The 12,144-nt window shown below is 44.7% G+C and overlaps 1 protein-coding gene across 1 annotated transcript in view; it reads right to left on the reverse strand.

Moving 5' to 3' along the window:
* Positions 1–12,144, reverse strand: part of HSPA12A (heat shock protein family A (Hsp70) member 12A) — a 135,948-nt gene that overhangs the window by 123,636 nt on the left and 168 nt on the right. The gene's annotated exons all lie outside the window — the stretch shown is intronic.

Here is a 12,144-nt window from a genome sequence, read left to right on the forward strand (position 1 = left end):
CCAGTACTCGTGTGCTCAGACGTGTATGTTTTGGGCGTGATGGGTGCATTTTTGAGAGTTTCCCTTCCTGTAGCACAGTATGATTTTGTGTGAGGCTGGGGAAAACCAACCACACCAAAAACTCCCTCAGCCCTAAAATGAGACAGTGCGGGGAAAGACGTTATTCTCCTGATCACCCATGCCATTCTTTCCTGGGGAGCCATCAATCCAGAGGGACGCCCCCACGGGTCAAGGGCGATTTAGGGGACGCCTTCGCTCCTGTCACAGGAGAAGACAGTGTCTTTGTGGAGGAGGTGGCAGGGGCCGTGGTTTAGGGGAGGGGTGACGCTCTCCCTGTGGAAGAGCTGCTGCTTCTGCAGACCCGCCACTGGGCGGCAGCCGCGGCACACTGCGGGAGCGGGGACCGCACTCTTAAGCAGTTTTCGTAAATACTTGATTAGTCGCCGCCAAGCCAATGGGAGGGTGTAATTCGCCAGAGGGAAAAAAAAAATCACTTTTGTTGTAGGCATGAACCTGCCAGCAAAATAAACAGCTGTTGGCGATGGTTTCGTTTTCCTCTGACAGGTGAAAGCCTGAGTCTGTGTCTGAAGGAGAGAGAGACGTGTTCAGTGTAATTGGTGGGAAGCACCACTTGCTCAGTGAGCTGCTGCCAGGTTGCTAATTTGGGAACTAAGCTTCAGGTGAGTCACCTTCCAGCAGCACGAGCCACGGATCTTTTCTGTAGCTGACGGGGGAAGCGGTAGACGTGCTTCTCACGGTCCTTTCTTAAAGGCAAAGACATCTGTCTGCTCGGTTGACAAACAAGAGAGAATACAGAGCATTCGGGTATAAAGAGCTGTTTAAAACGATAAATCTGAAGAAAGCCGTAGAACTTTTCACACCGAAACCCTGTGGAAAGCCATGGTGCAAATGTCGTGACTTGTAAGTGGATGCAGAAGGTTTTCTCTTGGGATTTAGGCATTTTAGATTTTAGATTTTTAAATGTTGTAATACTGCCAGAATATATGGATATTCAATTAAGATGATTACATGTGTTACACCAAAATATGCTACATGTAATAAAAGGTACTTTTCCTTTACCTACCCCCATAATAAAGGGAATTTCTGAAATTCCTTACATTTAAACCCATTAAATTGAGTCCTGGATATGAAGAATTATGTTGGCAGCCTTTCACAAGCAACTGTAGTTTTTTATGTTATTTTATTTTATTGGTCTCCATGGGAAGGGGAGGTGAAGTCTGTGCTTCTATAGCTTATATGAGGTCTTTATTTTTGGTTTGTAAAATGAGGGTGTGGAATTAAGTGACCCCCAGAGTTCTGCCTGGCTGTACGACTGGTCTCCTCATCCATGAAAATGATTTCTACAATGGCAAATGGATGTGCGGTGAATATGGCCACAGTTTTGCCTATTAGATAAGCAGTCAATTCAACGTAACAGAGATTGAGTTAAGCTCCTGCAGCCAAGAGAGGAAAAGCCTGGACCACCTCGGCTGGAATCCCCAACCCCTTGTAAAGAAGCAGGGAGGCACAGGGAGGGCGGTGCCTGCAGTGGGAGGCAGGGAGGGTCGCGTGGCCTGCCGCTGGTGCCCAGGCCACTTGTCCTCCGCGTGAACTCCCCGAGCGAGAGCCTGAGTGGACGGTGTTAATGCCATTCACCATATTTCTGGAGGGGTGGGGGAGAACGCTGGAAGAGGAAGAAACAGGCCAAACAAGCACACTGTCGATGCAACAGACGTCAGTCTGACGGCAGGCACAGGACGGGGTTCGCTTTTGCATCTTCCCCTTCGGTTTGTTTGCACACGAGGCGAGAGGTCTAGACAGAGCTCCGAAGTTCAGGGGCAACAGACCGGAGCATCACGGTCTTAGTCCTCGTGGATCTTTGCAGCACATGTTAAACCACCTGACATCACGAGGTAGAAATCTCCCCTGAATTAACATTTATTCAAACTTCATACTAAATAGGGTTTGTCAAGATGTCGAGTGTCTGTTTAAAGGAGTGTATTTTAAAATGCTGCATCATTCCTACGTCCGTGCACAGCTACCTGATGAAACGTGTGCAGCATGATGAGAGTTACACCTGTGCTACCACGTGATCGTTTGGAAGGAGAAGCGCTCACGCTCTTCGTAATCGGAGTTACGAATTTCCTTACAGGGTGAGAGTCACAGATATTTCCATGTGAGCCCTTTATTTGCTAAGTGTTTACACTTGTTAGCAACATGTGTCTCAGCCACCAACAGGTAACACACGGAAATGTTAAGATTGTTTATACTTAAATAAAAAGTTATCTTTAGGCTGATGGACAAGAGTACCTGTTGAAACATCTGTATTCCATGTATAAGGTGTCCTGACTTTCCAGCTTGAAAATGGTGTGAATTTGAACTTTGCTTTACCAATCCTTAATTAATACAGAACCACTGGCTAAGGGAAGAAACGGATCTTCTATTTTGTGTCTCTGTGGAATGCACGGGACCGTTCTAAAAGACTGTTTCAGCTGCAGCTCGTACGACAAAGTCAGACGTGCCGGCAGCTGTACAAGCCTGGACCTCACTCCCCTCCCCGTGAAGAGCCTGGTTCTACTTTTTTTGTCCCTTGCAGTCTTCTTGGAGTTACATGCTGCAAAGTTTCCGTTCTTCCTAAAGTCAGATAGCACTACGTAGCTGGAGGCATCTCCCCATGCTGTTCTTCCTGTCTGTTTGATACAGGATCACAACCCCTTTCCTCCAATCATACCCTCCCGGAGTTACAGCTGATTTTAAAATATCCAGCTGAAAGAGATGCACTTTAGGAACCAATGCATGCATGACTGATCCTACCATTAAAAAAAACCCTGAAAATTTACCTACATGTTTTGTCAAAAATAGATGAGAAAGGATGGCATGAGGCATACAGTCCTAAAGCCTAAATTTAGAGAGCGAGGCGAGTCATGGACACAGTAATCGTCTGCCTGACCCTGAGGTGGCACCGGAGCCTAAACCCCAGAGGGCACGGAAGTGTGTGTGACGCTCCGTCTGAGCCACTAGCCAGCGTCTCGTCTTGTGCCAAGTAGGGGAGTGCTTTTCTCTTAGCATTAAAGCTTGAAGAGGAAGTGTGAAAAGTTCAAGGCACGCCCCTAGTGAGTTAAGAGTCCAACCTAGACCACATACACAGGGGAAGGTAAAAACAGTTCTTCTTAGTTTAAAAAAAAAAAAAGAACACGCACGGTGATTCCTTTTGTTCTCATATAACAAATAATACTTGAAGATAAAGTCTGCTACAAATATAAATTCAAAGAGATCTTATAATTTTGAATTCTTTTTGCTCGCATTTCCTGCTTTTGCAGATTTATAATTGTCTCAAAAAAAAAAGACAACTAATTTTTCAATAATAGATTTAGGAGACATATACAGAAAATAATGTTGATTAAACAGATAATATTTTTCTTGCAGTGGTCTTAGTTAGAATTCAAAATGGCTGTACTTTCAGAAAAGCAATAAATGATATATAAGACACTATTCATTCTAAAGCTTACACATTGATAAATATACATTTTACTTATTTCAAACACCATATATTAACAAAAGTTATGTTTTTGTGCTCACTACACAAAGAACAGCTTTTGATCCTCACCCAACAAAAGACAGTCTTGGATTTTGTGTTTTTAACGTCAGCATGGGAACTTGATTGTTCCCGCACATTCGGTCAGCCCGGCTGTGAAGAAAAGAAAGCACCCATGATCAGGGACCAAAGCTCAGGTCAGGGCTACGAGTTAATAAAAATTCCAGCAAGTGTTAGCAGGGAATGATTTTACATCAGAAGGAAGTTTGGTACCAGGTCTCTCAAACAGGAACTCTTCGTTTAAAATTTTAGAGGCAGAAAAATTCTTTAGAAAGTATGGATATCTAAGGTTAACTGAGACATCTCTTCTCTGTGAAACGCCCTGCCCCGTGAGTATGGTTCGCAATCTTCTCTATTTTCAAATCCCCGTAAAGACTGTAAGACTAAGAGTGCAACTATTTGGCCAAGGGCTTTGGGAAAGATCACCTAGAATAGCTCAGGGACATCTTAAGATTGCTCAGTTGTTCATAAGCCGATTCAAATTTTTACGACAGCCGAACAGCAGCAGTGGACGAGAGAAGCCCCTGGAGGGAGGTGTGTGAGTTCCCACCGGGGCAGCGGGAGGGGGTGGGCCCTGGACGGCTCACGGGGCTTCCCTCCGCCCTGTCTCCGCGCACACAAGAGGAAACGGAGATCGTGGCAAGCATCCAGGCCCGTCCCCTGCCAACTTCACTTTGGCCTCAATTATTCACTTCAAGGGAAGGTGCCGTCGCACAAAATCATCCTCCTATCAAGGGCTGGGGACAGTAGGGTTACAGTTGTTCATATGGAAGGTATAACAATTAATAAATAACAACACGAGAGCACCCTTCACGTACTCACAGCCGTAAGCCTACTTCTGCCCACGCCTGCGCGTTAACTGTGTCTGTCTGAGGGCTACTGTGTTCGGGTCCCCTACGCCTCCCTTTTCCTCCCTGTCTCCAGACCGCAGCACTGAAAACACGGTCTGCGGACCGCTGCCGGGCCAAAGACAGGCAGCTTTAATAACACGTCAAAATTATGTCCGTGTTAGAAATAACATTTCAGTCTTCCATCCTGACTGAGTCTCTCTCTCCAGTATTAGTGGAAACATCATTTATTTTTCTGAGAAACTGATTTTGGTCGGTACTACTTTTATTTCCGTAACTCCGCCTACGGTGCTGAATGCACGATCGCAAAATATAATAATTGTATTGTATTATGTAACTGAAAACAGGATTCGTTATCCCTTGTTAACACACAATACAATTCTGTGTGTTTTTCCAAAAGGCGTACAGAAATTTAATCTAACACATTAGATTGGTGAGAGATTCATCCACAAGAGCCACCTTAAATAATTTTGGAAGTGCACAGGGCTCCGATGATGATTTTATATGATTGCCACAGGTGAAAGAGATGCAGTGAAATCAAATCAATATTGAGAAATTGGTCTAAAATTATTCTCTAAAAAAATCCTAAGAATTTACTCCCCTAAAAAATCACAATTTCTCAGGAAATAATTCTCATCTGTGCCTGCGACTAGCATTTTAAAAAAATATTCAAATAATGAAAGTCCTCCAACTTCTTAAGCAGGACCAAAAAATACAGTTGGCAAATCAAGGAAGAAAAAGAGAAAAGCAGTAACAACCACAAAATACAATCCTACACTTGGCCAATAACAAATGGAAAGAGTCAAGACTTAAATTTGTGACAACTGAATTTTTTTAAAGCCCACAAATAAATTTTTGAAAGTTGCCCCTTTGAAGGATAACCTATAGAAGCCATCAGTTATAAAGGCGGGGACAGTCTTTCCATTTTGCTGATAAGAGAGAGATAATTCCTTGAGAGCAGATTAATTTAGAGTACATTTTCAGGGAAGCTGAAATCCCCTTCAATCAGGGTCTTAAATTTCATTACAAAAGTGAAACAATTGGCTCTCATTGAAGTGCAACGACAAGGTAGGTGGGCACGCAACCCTCAGGGGCCAGCAGACAAACCCAATCAATGTTTGGCCCCGGAAGAGAGGAGACATTTTTACCCATAACTTGATAAAACATCTAAGTGGTCCACTTCGCTGGGATTCTTCCTCTCTTTCTTTTTTGCTGCCCCCTATGTGGAAAATACGGCTAACAGTTTCTTCACTCACAACAAACTCAATGACTTCTTATTTTGCTACTTTTATATTAAGAAAAGAAGTACAAATTAGAAAACCTGGCTTTTCTGGGATATCTTAGACATATTTACTTTGTTAGCCCCATAATTATGTCACAAAACCACTCTTAAGTTTATCTACTTCTTGAAAGTTAAAAAATTATCTATTTAAAAATGGCAAAATAGCTTGCTTAAAGGGTTTCTTTTGGCTGATTTTTTTCCTTTTCTCTTCCCTGGCCGAACTCGCTGGATCATCATCACCCTGCTTCCAGTTTCATTCTGCCTGTACTGAAACTCTGTGTCTCCGCCCTGAAAAATACCAATTACACTGCCAGCAGCAGCATCTCCAAGAGTATCTTTGCGTCTTCAGTGTCAAAGCCTTTGGAACAAATGACCGGGAGGCTAAATCCAAAGCTGCCTTTGACAGGAACGCCAGCTTTGAGCCCTCACTTCAGCACCGTGGCTCCGGCTGCACAGTGTATTTGGTGAGCAAGAGAGAAACACCCCATCAACTTTGTAATTTGCACAAATGGTAAAGGCTAAAATAAAAGTGAAAGATTAACAGAAGGTTTGATTACCCCCAAAAGGTCACATATGCTGTTTTAAAAGAGAAGGGGAAGTCCCCCTTATCATTTAATACAACTCCATCCAAATTTCTGTACAAAGAAATTTGTACAGAATTTACCTTTTATTAAAGGTAAATAAAGGATTTCAGGCAAATACTGCAAAACTGCTGAAAAGTGCTACATCTTCTTTTTTCTCAAGTTCTTGGTAATAATGGCATCATTTACTGTGTGCTGGGCACAGTGGGAAGAAGTTCACGTGGATTTTTAAATTTAATCTCATAGCAATCCTATGAAATTGAAAATACTAGCAATGGGGAAATGGGCTCAGAGAGATTTAGTAACTTGCACAAGGTCACACAGCTGGGAACTGAAAGAACTAGGACTTGAACCCATGGGGTCTGATTTCAAGACCCACTACTTGCAGGCCATCCTGGCGGCATCCATTACCCAACCATTCCTGGGTGAAGCCTTAGCCATAGAATGTTTCTGACCTGATCCATGAAGAAATCTTCTAAAGTACGATTTCAACCTTGGCTGAACATTGTTAATATCACATGTCAAAAAATACTTATGCTTGGGCCCCACCCCTGGGGACTCCGATTGAATAGGTCTAAGGTAGGGGCCAGGCATCGGCATTTTTCAATACCTTAGCAGTGCACAAAATAAATAATCCTTCTCTTCGTGATGTTTGAATTCCAACAGTGCTTAGATTCTAGGAGAATCTAGTAGAATCCCCAGGAGATCCTCATGTGCAGCCCAGAGTGAGAATGAGTGATCACATGGATAATACCTCTTAACCAGGCTCCTAGCTCCAAGCCCTCAAGGGAAGCAACTCAATGGGCAGAGAATGGGAGAGGGTCCGGCAATGGCTGCCACGAGACAGCAGCATCGAACTCAGAGAGTTCTAGATCTGACAAGCAGTGGGGCACAGTGGGAACTGCATGGGGTCAGCCAGACCCGAGTTCAAATCCCATCTCCACTACCTATTACCTGTGTCACCTTGGGCCAATCACTAGCCTTTTGTGGTTGTTTTGCAGATTCAATGGGATGATACAAGGAAAGCCCCAGGCACATACGAGTGCTCCATCAATGGCAGTTGGTGCTGTGGGTTTTGTTGTTATCATTACTCCAGTGGTAATGACGACTGCCAGGAGGCATTAGGAATAAAAAAATAAAATTACAAAAACACACATTTTTATTAGTCAAATAATTCCTACTTTTATTACTTAGCATTTAATTTGCAGCTATTTATATTGCAATTAGCTTGGCAATCATATTTCTCATTCCTGACAACTGGGTGGCTCAGAGTAACATTATTATGCCTGTTTTCTAGACGAGGGAAAGACAACAGTTCCATCTACTCTGTCTCCAGTTTCTGTGACTCCATGATGAAACACACCTGCAATCGTGTTCATTAGTTCCCTATGAAAAATCATATTCAGCCCAGATGGCAAATGCAGGAAAGGAGAATTAGCAAGCACTTGATAGCAACTCCAAAATAACATCTAAATAATCACTTCTGAACATTAAAGTTGTGGCAAACAAGTCCCCATTTATGTAAAGGTGTCAGAGAGGATTAAGGAGAAATGAACAAACACATTTTTCTTTATTCTTACTCATTTGGGAAATGTCTGACAGAGCTTAGAAATTCTATTTGAAATGCAGACAGAATAATGGTTCATTTCGTCTTCCATTAGCAGATAGGAATACACTAACATGCCCTGATATTTTCGTTTGAATCAGAGCTACAAAGGAGAAGAGATCATCTTAGGATGGAGAGACCCAATTCGCTGGGTCTCCAGATCCGCGAGAAGCCCGTGGAGTATGGGCAAGGGTCCCACAACTTCAAATGCACACCAAACACATCTCCAGCACGGAAGAGCGGCTTGCCTGTAAACGTCATCTTTGTCATACATACAGTTTCCATGAATGAAATGCAAATGTCTCTAGACATACTACTGAATGCACAGTCACTATATATAACCACTACTGCACAGGGAGGGGAGTCCTCAATGTTTTGTTGTTAAAAAGGGATCTTCATCAGAAAGGCCGGGAAACAGTGGCCCAGCGCAGCCCCCGCGTTGTACTGACTGGTCATCGGCAATCTTGGAGGCAGCCGGGACTCCGGTCTGGGATTTCTAATTCCCAGATGCTCTTTGTCCCACATCACACGTGCCCTCCAAAGGGAAGTTAGCAGTCATGGCTGCGCCCTGTTTCTAGTAACCCTTCTCTTTCTAAAAGAGGAGAGTATAGTCCTACCCTCTCTCCCTGGATATGTTCCAGAATTTTCTATACACCCTGAGCCTTTCCTTTCTCTTTCCTTCTCTTTCTTTCCCTCAACTCTGCAGTTTATACCTTTGGGTGGGCAGCACTGTACCCCTTTCAAGCTCTGAGGCTCAGTAAAGGACCTTGGATATTTACCTCATTATGAAGGTACTAAATAAGGAATGTGTTAAGTATGTATAAAGTGCACATATGCATGAATGTATTTTCCAGCTAAAACCACAGAACTCTATCTACAGAAAATAATTGGGATATTCATGAATCTGTTGGCACTAACAGACGCTCAAACTCCTAGCATACCAACTTCTTAAAATGCTGTCACTCTCTTATTTCAGTTTATTGTCTCAATTGTTCACTGGGATGTAAGTGCTACTGGAGTACAACTAGAACTTAAGTGCATTGCTGGTTTGATTCCTAGTTACGGCACATATCTGGGTTGCAGGCCAGGTCCCCAGTAGGGGGCGCATGAGAGGCAACCACACATTGATGTTTCTCTCCCTCTTTCTCCCTCCCTTCCTCTCTAAAAATAAATAAATAAAATCTTTATTTAAAAAAAATGTAGTTTCTGATGAGTGAGCAATTCAATTAAAAAGGAAAAAAGAACTTAAATACCATGACAAGAAGAAATATTATCTATTTTATTCACAGCTCTTCCCCCCAATATCTAAAACAGTGCCTGGCACATAGTAGGCATTCAACTAACGTTTGTTGATTGAGTGAATGACAGAAATTAGCAGGCACGACAAGTTTATTTATTCATTGTTTAGCCTACACGTGGTTTTATTTTTATTTGAGAAGACAGAATGGTCTCCAAGGGAGGAACTGAGCCCTGAATAATCTTTTCAGGCTTCGATTCTCCTGTAATATTTGACTTGACATCTTTCTCTCAAACATTTAAAGTAATTCTTCAAAACTATACAAGTAATACACTCATTTTAGGTAAATCCGATACTACCAACATATTAAAAGAAACAAATACAAGTCCCCTATGAGCCTGTCATCCAAGGATGACACAATCAGCATGCTCACGACAGCCTTTCAGGCTGTGGCCCGTGCACATGTGCGCACACACACACACTTGACACATTCCCCGAACTCTGCCCTGTGATCTATGGAGCTTTTTCTTTGTTCCCTGAGCCCTTTTTGTTTGTCCCCTGTGCTGGCTCCTTACCCTCCCTCCTCCTGCGTCCTAAATACATGCCTTCCCCAAAATTCAGATCCTTAGTTCAAGAGGGTCTTCCCCCTGTTCCTTCCAGAAGATTCATCTATGCTTACTCAACTCTAAATTCATTGTGGGTGTCTTACATCTTCAGCTTCAGTCTTTCCTCTCTTCTGGGGTACCAGCACCCTCCATGTCTGAAACTAAAAGCACCCTGTTCCAACAAAACCGGATCACTCTCTCGTCTGCCCCATTTCTGTCGACGGTAACAAAGTTCTAGAGGGTACACTCAGTGGAGACATTTTTGGTTCCCCGACCCCACTCAAAGTGACTTTCATCCTTCCTTCCAGTTATCTCCCTCATCCTTCTCTTCCCATTGCTACCCTGATTGTTCAGACCCTTTTATATTATTCTGCCTGGGTCTCCTGCATTTTATGTAACTGAACACCCATCAAGGTTACCCGCCGCTGCCGGTTAGGTTCCTAAAATACCACTTCCATCTCGCCTCTTCTATATTCATAAATTTCAGATGGCTTTGTGCTCTTACAGAATGGTATTCCAGCTCCTTCTCCATCTCCCCTCAGACTACTTTTCCATCCTCATTTCTCATTATTCTTAAAAATAAACCCCATGCTCCAGCCAGCCTGGTGTTCTCAGTACACATCCAGCTCCAAAACATTTAATTGTGACTTAGGTATTTATTAAGCACTTATTATGCGTAAAATCCATTCACTCATTCAACAAATATTTATCGAGCCTCTATTTTAGCAGGTAAGGTACTGATGCTGGGGATGCAAAGGTGAACAAGACACACCAAGTCCCTGTCCCCATGGGGCTGACAGGGGAACGAGGAGATTCTGAGACAGAGGGGTCCCAGCTCAGGGTACTTCCAATCTCCCCTTAAAATGTCACATGAGTCAAGAAATCTCTGAGGACTGAACTTTGTGGCCCAGGCTGCAAGTGGGGGAGGATTCAGAAGGAAGGAGGGGCTGAACGAGGAGAGCTGGGGTGTGGGACTCAAAGAAGCATCAGAGGATGGACTTACAGAGAAGAGGGTGCCCCCCACCCAGGGATATGAGGAAAGGCACAAAGGTGGGACCGAAACAGCCGCAGCAACGACATGGGCTAATTCTGTCCAAAGGCGCGTTCAACACTACTGAGAACACACGCTCCGCCCCTGCGGGGCTCCAGGAGCTATGCGGACGGATGTGGGGATGACTCACACTTGGTTCCTACCATAGAGGGATGTTCACCGAACAAGGAGGACAAGGCAGGTCCATGATGATTTATCACCCCCCCCCCCCCAAAGTGAGACATTCCATTAGAGGTTCCGAGAAAAACATCAGGGAAGTTCACAAGGAGGTACATGTCTGGGTTCTTATTACAGTATTTATAGAATCAAATGTTTTTCTACATGTATGGGCATCGATTGAAAATAACTATCTTGTTTCAAAGTGTTTTCTCCCTCCCTTTTTCCTTTTCTTCTAAGTCAATTGGGCAGAGTAGATAAACCGTGTTTTCCAGATGCGCAATGTGCGGCGTAGGAGGTTGAAGTCATCAGCATGGGTCAGAAACGCAAAAGGCAGGAGAACGTGAACACCTCGTGCATCTCGACCCGTTTCTGCAGCAGGAGGATCGAGCAGAGGGCGTGCACTGGAAGTCCTAGAATTGTCTGTGACACCTGGCCAGTGCAGTGCCGCCAAGCAGGCAGCTTGGATTTAAAGGGGCAGGACGCAGGCAGCCTCTGACGGTTCTGGAGAGGGAACAGGACCCCCGTGACAGCCTTTCATTCCCCCTTCTCAAGGCTGGCCGGTAACACCCCCGTCCTCTAAGCCTGTCTGAACCATAACCATCCATTAAGGTTCACCCCAAATCTTTTCGGCCCACAGTTTTTCCCTTCCACTGATTTCATCCCACCAACCTCCCCGGGGAGGGTGCGTCAGACGCCCAGCCAGAACTCTGCTCAGCTTCCGGCAGCTAGTTCAATATCGGCCAGATGAGTACATTCCCCGGACCTGCACAGCTTCGAGGGCATACCCTGAGGTCTTACATCCCTCCCCAGGAGCGCAGGCCGGCACGGGCCGCCCTCGCCATCCGGAGGAGCTCCGGGCCGCAAGGAACGAGGGGGTGGATGGCGCAGGCCCATGGCCACTGGAACCAGCGCGCCACCCCAGGCTCGTGTCCCGGGTTGGAAGCCGGGACAAACCTTTCCACGCTTCTACAAAAAAGCGCTCCATGAGATCGTTAATACTTCCCTATCTGGGAAACACTGAGGAAAGGTGGTGAAAAACGACGCCAGGATAGCACTAGCAGAGGCATATCCCTCAAGAAGGATGAAAGAGGAGGGCTCAGGAGCCACTCCCGGCTCCCGCCGCCTGGGTAGGGAGGGTTCCGAGACGGGAAGCCTCGCGAGAACTGGGGTCAGACGCTCG

The sequence above is a fragment of the Phyllostomus hastatus genome, unplaced genomic scaffold, assembly GCF_019186645.2.
Source record: "Phyllostomus hastatus isolate PE091 unplaced genomic scaffold, TTU_PhHast_1.1 phas_scaffold_1066, whole genome shotgun sequence".
In the NCBI taxonomy this organism is placed as follows: Eukaryota; Metazoa; Chordata; class Mammalia; order Chiroptera; family Phyllostomidae; genus Phyllostomus; species Phyllostomus hastatus.